This window comes from Moschus berezovskii, chromosome 23, assembly GCF_049115385.1.
Source record: "Moschus berezovskii isolate FMDL1 chromosome 23, NW_MosBer_1.0, whole genome shotgun sequence".
Classification (NCBI taxonomy): domain Eukaryota; kingdom Metazoa; phylum Chordata; class Mammalia; order Artiodactyla; family Moschidae; genus Moschus; species Moschus berezovskii.
The window spans coordinates 36,379,498-36,399,096 of record NC_142482.1 but is presented as its reverse complement, the minus strand read 5'-3'; positions in this window follow the sequence as shown (position 1 = coordinate 36,399,096).

Genomic DNA, 19,599 nt, shown 5'->3' with positions numbered 1-19,599 from the left:
CTATCTAAAAATTCAGTTTCCTGAAAGCCAATTCACCATCAGTCAATGCACTGTGCTTACTTGTTTCTTTTCAAGTATTTTAAATATTCAAGTTTGCGTGACCTACTTTCACAGCTGCATTTTAAGGGGTGTTAAATTCTCTCCCCATCACCTGCCACCACATTTGGATACTAAGGGTAGGGGGAGGTGGAAGCTGAGGAGGGGAGAGAGGCTAATGGGGGGCTGGTTTATAGACTAAACACTATAAGACATTTTCATTTTCGAGAGTGTACTAATGAGTCTTCATGAATATATTCTCTTTTTTCCTTCTTTGGATCATGGGATTCTTGATTTATTAAATGTCACTGATTGGCTTAAGATCTTTCTGCCTCCCTGTTTTGTTTTATTCCCACTTTCTCTTCTCATCTACCCCTACGCTGCCCCCATCTCTGACATTAAAATGAGCTTACTGTGTACCTTTTTGCTTGTTTGTGATCTTCCAGACTGGGTATTGTTTTGTCCACATGTATTAGCTTACCCAAATAGTATTGTGTTACAGATCACGTTTGTTTTCATTCGGCTCTCTCCAGATGCTATTAGATGGCATCCAAACTGTTTAGAGCACATGTTGTCCATTGCTTCTTACCCCGAGGTGTCCACTTCACCCAGCTCCTCCCTCTGTGATGGAGGCAACCACTGCCTTCTGTCTCTACCCCAAGTGAGGCTGCAGTGAATAGCCTTGTGCCTGCCCTTTTACAGACTGAATGGACAGAGCTTTAGTCGGTACACCTAGGAGCAGGAATTCTGAATCATCAGAATTCACATGTTTCTATTCTGAGAACAAGAATTCCTGACGTTTCAGTGGAAAATTCTATAAATAGATGAGACCCACTTAACCTTCTATAAAGAAAGAACTGAAAACTGTTGCAGGGGGAGGTGTGTGTGGTTGAAAATGCAGCTATTGTTTTTTTTTTCCAGAGAAAAATTAGGGAGAATGAGGCGAGTTTTCAGTAGCAAGATTCTGTCAAGGATGTGTATGAAGCTTCTTTCCTTGGACAGAGGATGGTCAGGGCAAGGTCCACACTGGGTCCTGGGCAGGGAATCAGTGGGTCACTCCATGGAGGTAGAGTCAGTGTCAAATTTAGCCCCCCACCACCCCTGTCAAAGAGCCATCAGCCTTTACCCAAGTCATGGGCATATTTAGATGATCTTACTTACAGACAGACTGCATTTCCAATCATAACCTATGCTCTCTCTTCAATATTTCTACTGTTTTGAATGTGGATACTACTGGGGCATAGAAATAGGGGGTTGGGACAAAGGAATACTATTTTCATTAAAAGCTTTAAAAATGTGAACTTTGTGTATATGCAGCTTTGAGAGAAATAAAAATTTAAAAAATATTTTAAAAAACTCTGTTGCTTATATTTTGTTGTATAAGTAATACCTACCCACTGGGAAAAATTAAGAAAATTCAGAGAACTGCTCCCAAGCTTCACCATCTAGAAATATTTATGACAGACCATTGTTATAGATGGGCTTCCCGGGTAGTGTTAGAGGTAAAGAACCCGCCTGCCAATGCAGGAGACATAAGAGACGTGGATTTGATCCCTGGGTCGGGAAGATCCCCTGGAGAAGGGCATGACAACCCACTCCAGTATTCTGGCCTGGAGAATCCCATGACAGAGGAGCCTGGTGGGCTACTGCCCACTGGGTCGCAAAGAGTTGGACATGACTGAAGCAAGGAGATCCAACCAGTCAATCCTTAAGGAAATCAGTCTTGAATATTCATTGGAAGGATTGGTGCTGCAGCTGAAATGCCAATACTTTGGCCATCTGATGTGAAGAACTGACTCATTGGAAAAGATCCTGATGCTGGGAAAGATTGAAGGCAGGAGAAGGGGATGAGAGAGAATGAGATGGCTGGATGGCATCACAGACTTGATGGACATGAGTTTGAGTGAACTCCGGGAGTTGGTGATGGACAGGGAGGCCTGGTGTGCTGCGATTCATGGGGTCACAAAGAGTCGGACACGACTGAGCAACTGAACTGAACTGAAGTAACATAACACACATTGTTAACCGAAGCGACATAACACACATTGTTATAGATTCTTTCATATTTTCTCAACATGTGCATAGACACATTTTTTCAAACAAAAATGAATCATGTCATTTTGCTTTTGTCACTTAAGAATATAGCTTTAGAATAAACTCCTAAGTCAAGGGGTGTTCATCTGATGATATGTGAATTGGGATCCTTTTGTTTCCAAGTGACAGAATTTCAGTGCTGTGTATCTTCAGGAAAAAAGGATACAGGTTATAGGACCAAGGCCTTGGGATTAAGTAGATGCAGGACTTAAATGCTTCCAGGACTCTCTCTCTCTTCTCTCTTTTGTTGCTTTCTATGTAATCAGTTTCTTCTCTCTTACTGAACACTGGCAGAAAATATTGGGACCTGTTGTGGAATTTCACACCTTTCCATCTGAACTCTCCAAAGAGTGTATCCCTGATTTTTATGGACCTCAAATCCGAAGTCCCACAAAAGGGCACACTAGGACACTGTGTGTTCAGGAAAGGCTCTCAGAGAAACCTGGAGAGCGAAGTGGAGGAGAAATTTTAAGAACGGACAAGGGAGAGAGACCGCTATTAACAGAAAGGGAGGATTCAGAGTAGAGAAAGTAATAACATCTTCCATAGATATGTGAGGATAAACTATACTCTAGTGAGTACTGGGATTTCCTGGAGGCTGGAGGCTGGCCTCTTTACCTGGAGATGGTAAAGAGTCTGCCTGCAATGCAGGAGACCTGGGTTCAATCCCTGGGTTGGGAGGATGCCCTGGAGAAGGGAACAGCTACTGACTCCAGTATTTTTGCCTGGAGAATTCCATGGACAGAGGAGTCTGGCGGGCCCCAGCCCATGGGGTCACAAAGAGTCAGACGTGACTGAGTGACTTTCATTTTCAGTGAGCACACACCAATATTCACTCTACGCAGCAAGGTAGTAACTTCATGTCTGCCAAAGTCTTAACATTACTGGGACTATTGTCAACAAGAGCTTCATCTTACGGGATTTCTATGTTCCGAATTCCTGTGCGATAGACGGCCCTGGCACTACTTCCCATCATCTCCTCCTGGGGAAGAGCACCTTCAGCACTTTCTGCTTGCTGTCTCCCTCTTAGAGACACTGCTTGCCGGATGTGGGGGTGGGGGCCATTCTGAAGGTGACCTAGCGCTGTCAATTTTGACCACTGTGACGCTGTCATGTGCTGTCTCTTCCTGGCACAGGTGTGATGACTATACAGGAACACACACCAAAGGACACAGCAGCCAGAGCAAAACCACATGCCCTGGTGGGTGGCTTAACCTAGATTTTGCCCTGAAAAGCGACCATGGCAGGATGAGCAAGCCCAGCCCTCAGGCACGATGCCCGGCTCTGGCTGAGCTTGACTCCTGACTAACACGCAGTCTGGTCTTGCGGGACTTTTGGACAAAGATGTCAAGACCATTCATAGTTACCAGAAAAAATGCTTTCTGAAGGCTTCTGCTTTTTTTTTTTTTTTTTGGTGGTGGTGGTGGCTGGTGGAAGGAAGGATACTTTTATTCCTCTTCTGGTTTTATGAAAATCAGACAGAAATGTAAATTTCACTCATATTGTCAGGGGTTGAGTACAGTTATATTCTCAAGCGCTGAGCCAGGGTGGTATGCTGAGTTTGGATGCTCTAACCTGTGGCTAGAGCTGCTTCCAGAAAGATGCAGTGGCCAATGAAATGGAGCAGGACCCTGTGGGGCTCCAGGGCACAAAAGCCTTTCTGTGTCCTCCTCTCGACCATTTCCTGATTACGGGTAATAGCCTTCATTCTGCCTCCATGAACTTCCCCGAGTTCCAGCAGAACAGGTTCAAACAGTTGCCAATTAGGGAAGGGAAGGGATACAGAGGAGGAACAGTCAAGAAACAATAGTGCAGCCTTGGAATAAAGCTCTGGTTCCCCCTCAAGGGATATGTGTGTGTGTGTGAGTGCTCAGTTGTGTCTGACTTTTTGTGACCCCAGGGACTGTAGCCCAACAGGCCCCTATGTCCATGGGACTTTCCAGGCAAGAATACTGGAATGGATTACCATTTCCTCCTCCAGGGGATCTTCCTGACTCAGAGATCGAACACATTGTCTCCTGTGGCTCCTGCATTGGCAGGCATGATTTTACCTGGTGCCACCTGTGTATATGTTGTTATGTATAGCCATAGCTCTCGAGGGATATACATAACAGTATCTTTGAGCTGTTTTGCAGATACTGAAACCCTACTAGGTGGGAGAAGCTAAAAACATGCTCCTATAGGCACAGAGACCCCAGACCTATTGAAACCGGAAGGTTTATGATTCTGACCCCCATTTACCTCACCACCAACCAATCAGAAAGACGTCCATGAGCTGATCAAGCCCTCTTTGAAACATTTCTATAGAACTCCTCACTATCCACTCCAGGTGGGGACCCACAGTTCTGAGGACATTAGGCTACTGTGGCCCCCTTTACCTGGCAAAGCAATAAAGCTATTCTTTTCTACTTTATGCAAAACTCTGAGATTTAAATTGGTATTGGGGTACAGAAGCCAGATACAGCTTCACCAAAGGCAAGGGTAACTAGATTTAGACGGTAATGTTTGCCTCCTGTTCTCTGAGTAGTGTTGGAAGCCCTATGACCTGCTAAGGGCAGGAGATGCTTTTATAACCACCCAGTAGGTGGGAGGAGGTAAGTGTCCTTCAAGCGAATCCGTGTGTGGGTTGCCTTCTTCCTAACAAAGACCAAGATATTCTTTAGTCTTAGATACATACTGCCCTGTTTCATCAGGTATTTTAGCCATAAAATCCCAAATCTGCAAAAGTGTTCCTGTCTGTATCTGACATTGTCCATCTAACTTTTACCCAAATGATCTCTGCTCATCTGGGTGGAAAGTTTGCTCCTTGTAAGGTGAACCCGATCATGTTTGTTCTCAAATTGTTTAATCCTCTGTGAATCTGAGTGCTCTTTCACTGTGCTTCGGGATCCCACTGTCTCTCCCGCAGGAGACGAACATCTAGCTCTTAGGGGAAGGCAAGAGCCTGGAGGCAGAGCCAGCTGGCCAGCATCCTACCCCTATTCTGGGATTGTACTAGCGTGCTGCATTTAAAGAGATACACAGAAATAGTCAAACCAGAGATCATAGGATCTCATACTTTGTGTTTACAATGAAAAATCAAGGTGATCACTTATTAAATAAATTTTTATTGAACATCAGCTTAGTTTCAGGAACATTTCAGATACATCGTCAAAGACTTAAAAGTTTGTTCTGCACCCAGCACTAGTTATATATCTTTACATTTTTATTTCGTTTTCATGAAAACCTTGTGAGGTAGACACATCATTAATATCTCCATTCTACATATGAGGGAATCTAGGTCTAGAGAGGTCAAACAATTTGCCCAAAGTGGCACAGCTGGTGAGGGGCAAGGATGCTGGGATCTCCCAGGCAGTCTCATATTGGCGCCTGTGTCTAAACTCCATACACTATGACTTTCCTATACTCAGAAGGACAAACTGGTTACTGATGTGGTTGCAGACTGGCATCTTGACAGTGTTCTCAAATGAGTTTTCCAGGCAGGATATTTCTTTAAGGTAAGATGGTCAGTCTCATGTATGAACCATTGATTTTTTTCGTAAAACTTATTACATACTCCCAGAGTGGGAGTTGGTGATAGACAGGGAGGCCTGGCGTGCTGTGATTCATGGGGTCGCAAAGAGTTGGATATGACTGAGCGACTGAACTGAACTGATTACATACTAGTAACACATACCAGAATGAAGGCATGCTAAATGATAGTAGAATAGTTAGAATATAAAATTACCCTATAATGAGGTTTCACTGATTTTTTTTTAAAAAAGATCTGGTCTTTCCCTTCCAGTTATGAGTGCCTGTGAACACAACATTGTCTTCGAGCTGTTGTATGTACAACAGCCATGCAACACCCGCTGCCATTGGTTGGGGGCTTGTATGTAGCTCTTGCTAAACATTACCTTTTAAAATCCTCAAATCGACTTTAAGTATTATTGTTCCCATTTTACAGAAGAGGAAGCTAAGGTTTATACAAGGTTAACTGAGGCTCAGAGAGTCTGTACCAGGACTAGTAAACAAGAGGGGCAGGATTCAAACCTGGTCTCCCTGAGCCCCCAGGCACATACATATAATCACCAGATAAGCTTCCCTCTGTGGAGACTTGGTGGCTCCTGGGCATCGTGAGACCACACTGGTGTCAGAGGACAGAATGTGAACACAGGCTTCTGTAATTCCATCAACAAATATAAGCCTAGCTAATGGACGGAGGAGCCTGGTGGGCTGCAGTCCATGGGGTTGCCAAGAGTTGGACACGACTGAATGACTTCACTTTCACGCATTGGAGAAGGAAATGGCAACCCACTCCAGTGTTCTTGCCTGGAGAATCCTAGGGATGGCAGAGACTGGTAGGCTGCCGTCTATGGGGTCGCACAGAGTCGGACACGACTGAAGCGACTCAGCAGCAGCAGCAGCAGCAAAGTACTGGGCATACCCCGAGGAACACTGCTAAAGATAGACATTTTTTTGGCCATGCCATGCAGCATGTGGGATCTCAGTTCCCCAACCATGGATCAAACCTGAGTCCCCTGCATTGGAAGTATGAAGTCGTAACCACTGGACTGCCAAGTGGTTAGAAATTTTGAAAGAGAAATTGGAAAGCAGGTCAGGATCCCTTACTGTGGGCTTTCCAACTCCCTTACATGTATTCCGTTCCATTCCTCTTAAAACCATACGTGGTAGGTACAATGGCTGTTATTATTCCCATTTTATAGATGGGAAACTGAGTCTCACGTATATTTTTTAGTGAGTAGCTCTCTTTGGGTGGACTTGTTACTAGACAGTGTGCCAGGCTTATATAATGGGCTGTGTAAAAGAATTATGTTTTGGTTGGACAGAAAAGAACAAAATTCTGTAAAGCAATTATCCTTCAATAAAATATAAATAAATTAAAAAAAAAAGAATTATGCTTTGGAACCAGTCACGCTGCGACTTGCAATTCCATTGCATTGTACTATTTTCGTAGATCCAATTTCTTTACTTAGACTCTTAGCCCCTTTGAGCCACAGCCCCATCTTCTAAGGGTCATGCTCTCCCCTGGGTGGTCCAGGGCTGAAGCCCAGCCCATCCTAAATTCCTTACTGTGTGTCAAGAGCACGTGAGTGGCTCTAGTTGTGGGTGCAGGCGCAGAGCTCTGTGTGTGGAAAGTACAACTCTGGCTCACTTTTGAAGTCAGGGCTCCCCTTTTCTCCCTTCCTGGGAGCATGAGAGTATGATAACAAAATCAGTCATTTTCTTAAGAAAAATGGTAGTAGGTACTTTCAGCCACAGAAGGCGAATCTCTTCTGTTTCTCCAAGGACTGGGCTTTGCCAGCCCTGCTGTAGCTGGTTGAAGGGGACCAAACCTCTCAGGAAGACGGACTTGGTTCCGTTTGACCAGCCAGAGCAGGGGGCAGCTCCTGGGGGAGGTGACTGCAGCCTTAGGGTGAGGATTCTTGGTGTGTCCTGAGCATCCCTGGTTCGAGCCTGCAACACAGAAGGAGCTGGCATTAGCATGAATCATCAGATCCCGGGCGCTTGCCTTGTCCAGAACGTTCTCTCATTGGGTTTGTGAAAACCATAAGTAATTTGAATTTTGCATTGCACAACTTTGTGTCTTTTATCCTTATTCTTTTTTCAAATACAAAATTGTGAGGAACTAACATGATAGAGAATTGTAGAATTTGGAAAATAAAAATCTCCCACATTTCTCTCTCCTAGGATTTTCCAAAACAACATTCTGAAGTAAGCTTTTGAATATCTTATATCATAATTTTTAAAATAGCTTATAATTTTAATTCAAATGCAGTATATTTATGAAAGAATAAATGTAATATGTGTGTAAATTATGACACATAGTGATGAAATCAATACCCACAACAAACAACTGTTTACCTTAGAAAAAGAACTGGTGAAATCAATACTATTGAAGCTTTCTGAATGCTTTTCCCAGCCTATCTCTTTAGTTTCCCCTCATAAGTAATTATTATTCTGAGCTTTGTTTTTCATACAATTTAAATGTTCTTTATAGTTTTTACCAGTTTTGCATGTATTCCTAAATAATATATTGCTTGTTTTTTAACATAATAGTATCATACAGGAGGTATTCTGCTGTGATGGTATTTTCACCTAAAATGATATTTGTAAGATTTATCCATATTTTGTGGCAGCAGTCATTTATTAATTTTCATTATTTTTATAGTTTTCTACTATGAGAGTATACATCAGTTTCATTAGTCATTCTCCAGGTGATAGACAGTGAGACTGTTTGGTTTTGATAAATAGCCCTAATTGACTAAATGGTTGACGCATGGAGGTTGGGAAATCTTTGATTCTTATATTTTTTAAAGGAGAAGTCTGGGCTCTAGTGTGTAGGGACCTGTAGGATGACCTTGCAAAGGAAAAGCAACATTGACCAGTTCCAAACATCTGACAGGGGGCCCAGAGATCTGGTAAAAACTGCTCTTCAGGTGATTCTGATGCACCAAAAGTCTGAGAACCACTGGGCAAGCAGAGGTGCCCACTGGTTTCTCTGCATTTCTGGGAAAGTGTGGCCAGGGGTCAAGAGGTCAGCCAGGGGTCAAGGAGCTGATCAAGGAGGATATCTTCCCCAGGAAGGTGGCCTGGCTATCTTCATCATGCATTTGAGCAGGTGATGGGAAAGAAGAAGAGAGGATATTTTGAATGGTGCTGGGAAATTGCTCTTGGGGCTGGGCTTTGCCAGTCCTTTTATATCCGCTCCCTGATGAAGGGAGTGAAATGAAGCAGAAAGCCTGTGGCCTTGGAGTCATACTTACCTGGGATCAGATCCCATGGATGCCTCCTGGCTCTCTTGCTTTTCAGAAGTTAGACCTCAAGTTATGCCTCTGTGCAGTTGGGGGAGCATACCTACCACACCGACTTGTTGTAAATCTTAGTGGAAACAAAGGAAAGGGGTCCAGGGGACCCTTTCAGGGGTCATGGGAAAGTCCTAGGGACAATCCCCACTGCTTTTGAGGTCAAGAGTTTCACTCTCAACGCCAGTTTGTCCTTTACATGTTTCCCTTCCCTTGACTGCAAGTATTTTCATTTTTGTCTCCGAAGTTGTGGAAACCACCGATGGGAAAAAGCAGAGCTGGTTTACCTAGCCAAGCAGACTCTGCCAGGGGCGTCCCAGCTTGAGAGCACTGCCTGGGGTCAATAAGACACCCCAGAAACCAAAGTGTTCAACGAGGCACCAGAGAAGTGGCAGGTGTGACGGTTGTGGAGGAGGACCAGGGGTCCCATCAACTGTGACCAGGTGCAGAGTGATGCTGGTGCAGCCCTCTTGCTCTGAATCCCCGCCTCCTTGGCTGGCATCCTGCAACTCTGCAGTTAAGAACCTCATCTTTACCCTCTGCTCCTACCTGTGACACAGGTGTCTTGCAGCCACAGCTTATGGTTCACTAGCTCTTCCCCCAGCCACTGCTATCCTAGCCCAACAATCCTCTGGTTCCTTCTAAGGAGCAAGGTTCAGACAGGCAGCCATGCGGGTGGAGGTCAGCCAGGTGGAAAAAGTGCATTGTCCAGCTCATCAGTCTAGCCCCTGGCACTGCAATTTCCTCAACTCAGGACACTGGTCTTCATCACCTCTCCCCTCTTCCTCATTCACGTCCTGTCTCACTCACACATTACAACCCCAGTTTCTGAGCAGATGACATGAAATCAATCTTAGGGTAGAAAAAGGAAAACTATCTTTGGAGCAGGTGTGATTTAGAAAAGGAAAGGGCTTGTCACTGAAAAGAACAACTTGGAGGTATCTGCCCATTTTACAGGTTTGAAGACAAAGCAACACTTGTAAAAGAAGGGCAATAATTTTATTTGGGAGATAATGTACCATCATATACCCATGTCAGCGACTTCAGTCAAAGTAACATGATTTAAAGGAAGGGTTTCTCAACCTCGTCACATTGACATTTAGATACGTCTCTGTTGTGGGGGCTGTCCTGTGCATTGTAGGGTGTTTGGCAGCTTCTCTGATCTGGGCCCACTTGATACCAGTAGAACTGCCTAGTTGTGACAACCAGGAATGTCCCCAGACATTGCCAAATGTGCCTGGGGTGGGGTGGGGGCTAAATCACCTCCAGTTGAGAATTGCTGATCTAAAACTGTAAGTTTCTCTGCTGCATCCTATAGCTGCCCCATCTGCAGTAATTCTCCCACATTCTTCTAGGTTTCCCCCAGTTTTCAAGGCGTCCAGCTTGGCTGCCCTTGAAGGACAGCAGGTGTCTGGAAGAGGTAGGCAGGTGATGTCCCCTGCAGTGCTGCAGTCTGGGGAGGGGTCCAGCCCCTTGTGCCCTGGGTGCAGCCACCCAGTGGTGATGGCAGCCTTCAGTGCTGACCGCTCAGCCTTCCCCTGCCGTCGGCTTTGTAAACATAGCGGCCCCTCCCTTCGTCCTCTCCTTCCCCCCTTATCCTGAGTTCTCATTCTGGGGCTTCTCGGTTCCAGTTAACAGCCCCTTCCTGTGTATCTCAGCACATAGCCATCCAATCTTGCGGTGTCTCCTTTTGTTGTTTTGCTTGAGAACTTGTAGTAGAAGTTAAGTGTGGTCCCAGCCTTCATGTCACATACTCAACTAACAAGAAGGAAGCAGAGACGTGGGATGCAGGAAGCGACCCCCGGGGCTGGGCGTCAGTGAGGGAGGGAGACCCTTCTCAGAGCAAGGAGATCCAACCAGTCCATTCTAAAGGAGATCAGTCCTGGGTGTTCATTGGAAGGACTGATGCTAAAGCTGAAACTCCAATACTTTGGCCGCCTCATGCGACAAGTTGACTCACTGGAAAAGACTCTGATGCTGGGAGGGATTGGGGGCGGGAGGAGAAGGGGATGACAGAGAATGAGATGGCTGGATGGCATCACCAACTCGATGGACATGAGTTTGAGTGAACTCCAGGAGTTGGTGATGGACAGGGAGGCCTGGCGTGCTGTGATTCATGGGGTCGCAAAGAGTCGGACACGACTGAGTGAATGAACTGAACTGAACTGAAGCCTTGGGGACCACAGTTTCTCCTCATAATTGAGGCTTTCCTCTCTACATCCACCTCCTTCCTGGTGCGGGTTCAGGCCCTTTAGGCTCAAAGCTGGGAACAAAGGGGTTCAGGGAAGAGGAGAGAGAGGGACTAAGCCAACTGGATGAGGGAATCGCTCTTCTAACACTTTAAACCTTTTCCACAGAAAAACTCTTTCAGTACTGCTTGGTGATGGGTTGTGATACAAAGAGGAAAAGACAGCAGAGCAGGGTCAGGGAACGGGCTGTGTGATAAGGCTGGATCCCCTGAGCCTCCCAGCTCCTACTCATCTGCAGTAAGAACCCTTGGAGATGCAAGAACTGCCCTGCTGCTGCTGCTGCTGAGTCACTTCAGTCGTGTCCGACTCTGTGTGACCCCATAGACGGAAGCCCACCAGGCTCCCCCGTCCCTGGGATTCTCCAGGCAAGAACACTGGAGTGGGTTGCCATTTCCTTCTCCAATGTGTGAAAGGGAAAAGTGAAAGTAAAGTCGCTCAGTCGTGTCCGACCCCTAACGACCCCACGGACTGCAGCCTACCAGGCTCCTCCATCCATGGGATTTTCTAGGCAAGAGTACTGGAGTGGGTTGCCATTGCCTTCTCCGAAGAACTGCCCTAGACACCAGTAATGATGAAGGAAAGTGATACAGCAAGGTATGAAGGCTTTACTAAAGGTTCAGTTTGGTTGGTAGAAACATCTTTCAGGAGCAAAAGGACAGGAGGAAGGAGCTTGGATGGTGAGGGCTCACCTTGTACAAATCTTCAGGTGATGTGTGCTCTCCTTGAATGAGGAACTAAGTGTGGGGAGACGGCCACGGAGGGCACTCGGGGACCACAATCAGTGTGCTGATCCTTGGGTGGAGGATGAAACCTCAGGAGGGAGAGAAAGGATGTGGGGAGGACTCCAGGCAAGAATCGGAGGCCCTCCCTTTCTCAATGAGGATGCCTGTGGGCGCAAGGCTGGGATGGGGAAGAGGGGACCAGGTGCTCTGGGTGGGACCGTGGGGCCGAGGAGAGGCGCTCGCCGAAACCACACACTTCCTTACATTCCATAGCAAAGTAATCCGTATGGGGATATAAAGAAGCATGTGGCCTTGGGAAGCAGTCTTGGCCCCTGCCTGCTTCCTCCATCGTCTGGATGCAGCCCCACATCTCAGATGGGGGCCCCTCCCACTCTCCTCCTCCTCTAGGTGGGGAAGCTTGGAAGGCAGGGCTCCCGGGACCTCACGCCATCACCCCAGCATTCCCCTCAAAACGTCCTGCAACACATCTGTTGTGAGGCATAGGGGTGCTTTGGGGTGGGGGTAGGGCTCCAGCCCTTGCTGTACTGTTTGCTCACGAAAAAATGGCACCCAAGTTTCTCTGGCTTATTTTCATTTAGTTATAATGTATCGAAACTTTTATTATTACTATTCACTAATTTGCCTTGGTTTTATACAGGTCAATATGATTCTGTTCTAACGTTTGGAATCCCATGAAGGAAAATTAGAAAGAGAATGGAGAGAGAGAGCAGGCGACAGAGAGCATCCTACAGAGATGCTATTCTGCACATGCGCAGTGAAGGACCCCCTGCTTGTACTGTACCAGGCCTTCCTGGCTTCCTACTGTATGTCTGTCGTGGGCACAGTTGATGGGCCGCAGCTGCCATGCAGCATTCCGAGCCCCATTGTGGAGCAGATTCTGTTCCCCCTTGCTCATCACCTGCCCTACGATCTGTGAGGCCCAAGCTGCAGAAAAGTGAGGGATGCTGGTAGCTGGGAAGTCACCCACAGTCTGGACAGACCACCCCAGCTGAAGGGTGATGGGTTTTTCAGCTTCGGAGAATCTAATACTCTGCCAGGAAATAGAGAGGATGCTCAAGGAAGAATTATGCCCCAAAGAAAGTTTGGGCCTCACAGCATTGACAAGGGCAATCAATGAAATCTAGTGAAAGTAACACAAATAAGAACAAAAATGTTTTCAAGCATATTCTCTATGACAGAGATGATTTTTCGTGCTCTGACAAGTTCCTTGAATCCTCCCTACTCTATGAAATAGCTGTTACCTTCATCTGGTTTTACAGATCGGGGTTGTAGAAATGAATCTGTTCACACATATGTAAATGGTAAGCCCTTAAAGAAGTGAATCAGGTTGGAAGGACAGTCTTGGATCCACCCATGGAGATAGGCTTGGAAACTGGGAAATCAACGGGAAGCAAGGGAAGAAAATGTCTATAGGTTTTATACTCTGTGAACATTGATTCCTCTGCAGCTGTACCCTTGAGGTGGTGGCTTATGTACCATACTTTTTCTCAGGAAAATGACACCCCATTCAAAATTTTTATGGCTGATCTCAGGAATTATCCAATAACTCATTTAATCTAACCCAAGGGCTTATGAATCGGCTTCTGCTGTAAAAACAAAGTTGTCCCCCATAGTCAAGTACAAAGTTAGTGTGAGTGAGAATGAGGGACTGTTCTTTCTCCCCCAGGTTTGGGGGCTGTGGTCAATTAAAACAAGGGCTGGTGGGGAGGAGAGACAGAGGGACCAATGAGAAGATGTAGTTGTGCCTTTGAGAAGATCAAAATGTCTCATCTCTTCCACTGAACCAGAGAACTCAGAGTTGAGTGCAGGTTCATTTTAACTGGGTAAATCCTTCACATCTAGATCTGAAATGCACATGCATGACACGTGCTTTTCAGGAATGAGGATTTGCATAAGTGAAAGAGAATGAATTCTTTGGTCCTGAGACTAGAAAGAGCCAGTTTTAAGGGACCTGTCCTTCATAAACCAGCTGAGGGCCAGAAGGTGATTAATTCATGTAAGGATAAAAAAAAAAATCAATTTCCCAAGAAATGATGCCAGAAAACCAAGACCATGCTAACCATCCCTGGGGTGAGACTGTCTCTAGCATTTGGATGTGAATTATTTTGTCTTTTGGTCAAGTCCAACCTCATACGGTCAAAAGATTATTTAAAAGTTCCTTTCAAAATTTCAGAAAAAACCAACAATAAACTTTGAAGAACAAAATACTTGATTGTTTTGAGTCTCATGTTACTTTTCCACATCATCTAACTTAAAATATCAGGAAGGAAATTCATGGAACAGATGTGGAAATGAAGGGAAAGGTAGGCTGGAAAAACAAAGCAAACAACTGCAATGAAATCAGAATCTTTCAGACCAGCATAAATGGGAGGAAAAAAAATCTAGGATAGGACTATAAAAATATGTTTCTGAGTTTTGCACAGGGCAAGGGACATTGATACAGAAATTGGCTTTAGGTCTTTTTCCCAGATTATTTTTTTAGCTTCTTACCTGCCCAAATTTTCTGATTTTGGCTGGTGGTGTTAGTAGGAAGGATGGGGAGGGATGTTGTGTCACATGGCCACAAATGTGCCCTATGATGTTGGTGAAATCAATACTCTTTCTCTTTCATTCCTGTAATAGTTGTGTAACCCCATCTGCCCACCACAGTGGGGGTTAAAGATTAATGAGATAACACATGTGGAGGGTCCTGAGTTTCTTAGAACAGGCTGATGGCCACATAAAATGTCACTCAACGTGTTATTGAAAACAAGATTTATTTTCCCCTCCTTCTGCCCTGTAGTCAGTTGATCACAAGACTTAAATTTCCCTTGTTCTTGAGAAACTCCATTTAAAAGCATTCAGAACTTAAGTAACAGTCAAGGCAGCATGAAAAGCATAAGCAGAAAATTGCAGTTCTTTCCTATTTCTTTCACCAATCAGGGCAGTATTTGAATATAAGTGTCTCAAAAACAATATGAGAAGGAAAGAAGGTGGTTTCTCATGAATGGCCTCAGAAAGACTCTCGCATTTGGGCAAAATCAAGGATGAGCTAAGACAAGGAGAGGTCTGAATGATAGACAACGGAATCTTCAAGATTACTGATGGCAGAGGGGTGTAGGCAGGAAGAACCTGGCTTGGGCATCTGTGCATTCTGGCTGTGTGACTCTGAGCAAGCTACTTAACCTCTCTGAACCTGTTTCCTCATCTTTAAAGTGAATGTAATGCTACTGATTCAACAGGAGGCTTCAGTGAAATAGAGGCATGTACAGTGCCATGGACAAAGTATTAGAAGTCTAATAAATGGTCTCTATCACGCTTGTTACTGCTATTCAATATATTCTTTATTAATTAATATGAATATGGCAACAGAGACTACCCACTCCATGGAAGTCCTTATGTTTGACCCATTTTAAAGAGTTTCATTCACATGATAGTTGTACAAGGGGTGGTTCTAAGATATTTGGGAAAGCTTAAATATTTTCAAAAAATATATCTTTCACAATTTTGGTTTCCCTTATTTAAAAAAATCCCATTTGTAATAATTTCATTTGTCTGAAAAAGATTTGTTAAGGAAGGGGATTCATCAGTATCATATCTGACAAGAATCAATAGAGGTTCTGAATATCCAGAGCTCCAGTCTCATTTTCAGGACTTTTAGGAAAAGACATGAATGGTGAGATACTCAAACTGTCCCGTTATCCATCTTAAGGCCTTGCTCTCTGATGACAGAGTTGACCCTACCTAGTCAGCCCTTTGCTGGATGAAGAGAAAGCAAGACTGCAGGAAAATTACCCCCATTTCACTCTCTGAATTTCGAGTAGAAGCATCTTAGTTTTCTCTCTCCCTTCTCTGCCCCATAGAAAGGCCTGATAAAAGTTTCTTACAATAGAACCCTAAAGGTGATGCTTTTATGGGGATTAGGATCCTTCTGGTGTCTGCCGGGGGAACAGTCCACACAGACGCATCTACCCCGGGAGTCTGAGCTCTTGTGACCTGTACCGGAATCACTGCCGGTGTGCTCGGTGGCTGCCATGAAACAGAAGCTATTCCGGAGTTCACCGAGGCTCAAGCCAAATTATTTGGGGCTTACCATCATCTGGCTGAGGGGGGTAGGAAATAAAGCAGTGGCCCCTCCTTTTAAGGCAAGCCTAAGTTAATGTGTGGAGACAGAACCTTATTTTTCCAAAGGCTCAGCCAGACATCTTGCTATTTTTAAAGTACTGGCCAGTCTTGAATGTTGATTCCATCATGGGCGTGAGCCCAATTTTAACTTCCCAGGGCCAGCCAAGAGCAAGGGCAGCTCCCAAACCCATCTTCTCTCCCTGCAGGCACCCTGCCACTTCTCTCGGTACTATTTCACCATCACTGCCGCGCTTACCCTGTTTCTCATCAGAGCTGGAGTGCTGAACTGGTACTTCAGAGGAGGCTGGGGCAAGGGGACGAGGAGAGAGAGCCAGCATGATACTAAGTCACTTACTTCTTTATGATTCCAGCCATTCTGTGAAGTACCTTTCATTACACAGGATGAAACTCACTCCAGCAGGTTAGATAACCTGGAGGCAAGGAGTGGTTAGGAAACACCCACATCACACAGCTGATAAATAACTAACATAGGACTTGAATGACCTCTTTGACCCAAAGCACACATTCATTTCATGTGCTGTATATCCCAACCTCATCTGAGCCTAGAGCCACAGAGGCACCTGTTAAAACCCCTGTTCCCAAAATCCCAGAGCCACAGAATCAGAATCTCCATGAGACTGGCCTGGCATTCACATTTTAAACAAAATTCTTATAGGGGATTTCTAGGCTCTGCAAATTTGGGAAAGAACAGCTCTGGGAGAGCTGCTTTCAAACTTGAGAGAACCTTAGAATCATAAGGGAGCTTGTTAAAAATGCAGATTCTTCTGTCTTGCCCTCCAAAGCTCCTGAAGCTAGGGTGGTCGGGCTCCAGAATCTGTATTTTTGCAACCGTTCTCAATTGATTCTGCTACAAGTGGGCAGAAGACTTTGAAAAACAGGGACCTAATAAATAAGAAAGAGAGAAGTAGATACTAAAGTAATGAAATCATTTAATACTGGAAAGGACTCACTCGACAGCAGTCCAAGGAAAATTATTTAGTTTGGATTTAAGGAAGAATTTCTTGCAGACGTAACGACAAATGGGTGACCTCTTTCTACCGTGTGAAGAGTGACCATATTAGTAGCAGAAAGGGGAGCAGGCACTGTGGTACACACCTGGCCACTGACGTCTTATCTTTTCCATGTTCCCAAATCTCAGCTTCTACCTGGAATGGTCTTTTCCCTTTGCTTATCTTCACTGGTCTCCTGCATTGTGGCTCAGAGGTTAAAGCGTCTACCTCCAATGCGGGAGACCCGGATTCGATCCCTGGGTTGGCAAGATCCCCTGGAGAAGGAAATGGCAACCCACTCCAGTACTCTGGCCTGGAGAATTCCATGGATGGAGGAGCCTGGTAGGCTACAGTCCACAGGGTCGCAAAGAGTCGGACACAACTGAGCGACTTCACTTTATCTTCACTAGTTAAAGTTTCTCTCAAATCTCAGTTCAAAAGATACTTGCTCCACAAAGTTTTCTCCCAGTTTCCCCTCTTCTTCTTTGTTTCTGTTGTTTGCACCTGTCATTGGGCATGCATCACATCTCACCCTGCTGTTGGATTCCCTGGGTACCTGTAACGTGCACATTTCCTCACAAAAAGGGCTAGGGCCTGACAGCTTTGTTTTTGATTCCCCACACCACTCGGTGAAGGCCTTTTGCTCAAATAAATGTGGAGGAGATAAAACCATCACCATGGCTACTCTTACTATGTAAGTGTTCTCAGCTCTGTAACAAGCAACTTTTACTAAATATTCCTGTTTTGCCGATGAAGGACACAAGGCACTGATTGAGAGATGGTTGTTTGTGGAGGGGTCTCTTTTAGAATTGATATCTCTGTAGGGGACCAGAGTCCCACCTGTAGGGAGATCTGAGCTCTGTGTTAAGGAAAGAGCACTTTAAAAAACCTGCACTTAAAAAAACCTGAAGCTTCGAATTTGGTATAACAAAGTCCCCTGGAGGGCTGGCTAAGGCGCAGAATGCCGGCCCCACCCCAAGGGTGCCTGACTCAGTAGGTCTGGAAGTGAAAGAAAGTGAAAGTTGCTTAGTCTTGTCTGACTCTTTGTGACCCCATACAGTTCATGGAATTCTCCAGGCCAGAATACTGGAGTGGGTAGCCTTTCCCTTCTCCATGGGATCTTTCCAACCCAGGTCTCCCACATTTCAGACAGACTCTTTACTGTCTGAGCCACCAGGGAAGCCCAAGAATACTGGAGTGGGTAGCCTATCCCTTCTCCAGGGGATCTTCCCGACCCAAGGATAGAACCCAGGTCTCCCACATTAGAGGCAGACTCTTTACCAGCTGAGCAGGAGGCCTGGAGTGGGATCCAAGATTTGGCATCTCTAACAGGCTCCTGGGTGATTCTGATGCTGCTGGTCTGGGAATCACACTTGGGGGAGACACTGCTCTAGTTCAATAGTGTTTGAACAATTCAAGGGCAAAGAATCAGCCCTTACATTCCGAACTTTCTAAAAATGAGGAGGTGAGGAAGAGGAGTAAAGCCATACAGAAGCCAGGAAGGCATAAGCTCTGTTCAGGGGTGCGGTTGTAGGAGTTTTCACCAGTGAGGATTCAGAGAGACACGCTACACTCCAAAGACAGAAGCCTAGTCTATGAAGTTACGAATTGACTAAAAGAGTTTTCAGCTTGAGGGGTTGTACACAACTGGGGGCTATTTCTTTGGCTCCCAATTCTTACGAATAAACTTCAAATGGGGTTTGCTGAAGAATGGATGTAAAATGAGGTGGACATTTTTCTTGAAAAGCTATCTCAGCAGAGGGTCCACTGACACATGACCTCACATTGTGCTTGCAGAGGGATCATAATGATAACACAGCACGATAATACAGAATATTGATAAAACTCTGTAGCTCCAAAATCTCTCACTTTTTTTTAAAAAAAGTGCACCTGTTAAATTGAGTGATGATCAAGAATTGCTTAAGATCCAGGGAACACATTAGAGAATCTGGTTCTTGTCCTAGTTTTCCAAAGAAGTACATTGCTCAGGGACGTCTCAGTTTTTTAAAAAGATTTAACACTTCATATCGTCTTAGTGGGGACATCTGTGGGGTCATCGGAAGAAAATGCTCCCATTCAGTGATTATTTGAGATACATGATAGATTAGAACTAAATGCCTTTGCATTGCTTTGAAGAACATTTCAACATACATTCAAAATAACCAAGGCACCGAAAGGGCAAGAGGCCAGTTCAAGGTCATGTGCTATAGGAGTCTCATTCATCCCTTCCCCAAGCCTACCTCTTCTTTAGGCCATGGAGCAGCCCCTAGGCGACTGTGGAATCTCTACCCTCTTCATCAATTCTCTGTCTTTTCCACCCACCCTCCTTCCCCTCTGATTTTGCTTCAAGCCCCAGCACACTGTCGGGACCCAGCCGACAAGTCACTCCCACACACCAATCATGCGGGCTGGGGCGATTTCTCTCCTCCAATTCCCCTGGCCTGGCTCTGCCTGATGGAGCTGGATTCCAGTGATGTCCTCCCCCGCCCCTGTGGGATGCAGACGTGAAGCTTCACCTGCTTCTGGAGACACCGTGGAGCTGGCTTCAGATGACAGA